Here is a 2,500-nt window from a genome sequence, read left to right as displayed (position 1 = left end):
TTTCGTATTTTTAAACGGTTTTACCAAGTAGGGGACAAGGCTTACGTGCGAAGGGCAAATGTAAGAAGCTTCGCCTTCATTGAAGGTTCCATTTGTAATCATTGAAGTAATCACGCCATATTATTTGTAATGTAATTTATAATGTTCCACAACCATGACAAAATGGAGCCCTGTCGAGATAGGTAGCTTCCAGAATAATTAACTAACTTTTCATTACCAAGTTCTTCATTCAGAGATAAGACAGAATAGGACGAGAAGAGGTCACCAGACACACGGAATTATTACTGCCGCCAGACTTCGGCAGCGCCAGTATAGGGTGAAAAAGGTATCCACACACAGTAATCACACGATAGAATAAGATGTAAAACTGTAAACAAGCTTTTAATAACAAAACAATCTCTCGGATGTAAGTCGGTACGACAACATGAGTGGGACGCCCAACAGGCGTAAAACAAACCACAAAACATATGGTGCGCCCACAGCGCACAATCAACATTGGTATTAACAATGTTGGCGCAACTACCTTTATCTATTTTTCTATTCTTGCTAGAGAAAGGGAAAACATAACAAAACATGTGAAATAAAAGAAAAACCAGCAAAGCATATATGACCAGTAAATATTTACGCATTGGTCTAATCAATAAAAACTAGAAACAAATAGCTCCTATGAGCCCAAGCATACAGTGTCACCGTAAATATCAATATGTATGGAAAATGACCATCACAATAAAATGTGGATTCACAGAAATCAGTTAGAAAATAGTCCTTAAAATAAGAAGGGGGTTGTCTAGCACGGGTAGAGGTCCTGGGGTGAAGGTCAACTGAAGATCTGCTGTGAGTAGAAGCGGCCTGTGATCCTGAGACACCTGGCGAATGGATATCCCTGCTGGTGTCAGAACATGTTGGTGCCCTACAGTTCTGCTGAGAAGTTGATCCAGGGTTAGATGTAGCAGATTGAAGAGGCAATGCATTCGCTTCAGTATGTACGAGGCTGAGTGTGGAAGGAATACTAGGTGGAGTCAAGCTGATGACATCCGTGTCACTGTTATGGTCGACAGTATTCTGTGTAATCGCAGACTTGAAAGCGGAAGGGACATTCGTCTTTCCGTACCCGATACGTGTTAGATCTCAACTGGGTCCCCGCAAACTTACGAATATTGCACCACTTGCCTTCAACTGATGAAACCAAGTAGCGGTGTCTACTACTAGATTGAGACAAGTCATTGTATAAGTAGACAATCTCACCAACAGCAATGTCTGGGTTGGCACGTCGAGAACCGTAAGGGGCCTTGGACTGCTCACTATGGACGTGATTAGTAATCAGTCGCTGATGTTGTTGAGAAATGATCTGTACATCGTCAAGGTGGATTTGATTGTTAGAGAACTGCTCGCGTTGGAACATGACTTCTCAGGCGGAAAAACCATGCAAATTGGGATCAAAAACGTCGGGAAACTCGGTAGTGACATTAACTAGCTGTTGTCTCTCTGTGTCGAGGAGGATCTTATCTAGGTCGATTATGACGTCATCTACTGACGATGTAATTGTCTTCACAGAAGAGACTGAGACACATTCAGCGGTAGCTGGTTTTTGATCCATGGGAGAGTATACTGGTGTGGCCGGACACAGTTGTTCATGTCGCCGTAATGTCTGTGGTTCCTGTGTGTCATTGGCTATCCTAACCTTTCCTCCCACACTATGAGTGACAAATGGAGGAGGCCAAACGTCACTGGTAGTAAGCGAACGCGTATCGACTCTTGGCTCCAAAGCAATCTCGCAATCATTGGGTGTGGCCTCGGGTAGGGTTAACTCATTGAACTCCCCTAGCCAGATTGTGGTGTGGTGATTTGGTCCACGAACTACATGCGTAAGTCGGACTTCGTGGTCCCTGGAAGTAGGTTTGGTTGAACCATACGTAAATCTGGTATCCTTGATGTAGATGACGCATTTGGCTGGTCTGACCGTTATATCGTTTGTGCTCATAAAGGTTACACCCCCTAAGATTTCAGTGTCCAGGTCCTGGATAACCAAACCTTCAAACAAGGCAAGCAACATTGTCACGGTATAAAGTGAACTTGGTTTCTCCAACCACCTTCAGTGGAGAAGATCCATCTGCTTGTTTAGCGGACTGGCTTGATTTGGATGTTTTAACACCGAGACGTCTAGCTGTGGAAAGTCTAATCATATTGCCTGTGGCACCACTGTCCATTGTAATGCGAACAGGGAGATGGCTAAGAAACATATCGATATATGGTGAATGGGTGGTACTAACACGGCGAGCAGCTGGCTCCAATACCGGTTCATCTGTGGGTTCTACGACGTCGTCTTCGTAATGGTCTACTTGCTCGTCCTCTGAAACATCAGTAAGACGGGTACGGGCCATGAAGCGTTTGTCTGACTCAGGTAAGTACTTGCATTGACTTAAGAAATGGCTTGTGTCTGGCCGCTTTGCCTGTAAACATAGAGGGCAAGATGGTCGCCTGGTGGTGCGACTGGTAGATC

The sequence above is a fragment of the Anneissia japonica genome, unplaced genomic scaffold (assembly GCF_011630105.1).
Source record: "Anneissia japonica isolate Jap-2015-1 unplaced genomic scaffold, ASM1163010v1 scaffold284889_len227367_cov140, whole genome shotgun sequence".
NCBI classification, from domain to species: domain Eukaryota; kingdom Metazoa; phylum Echinodermata; class Crinoidea; order Comatulida; family Comatulidae; genus Anneissia; species Anneissia japonica.
The sequence above is the reverse complement of the archived record's forward strand: the minus strand, read 5'-3'. Positions refer to the sequence as shown.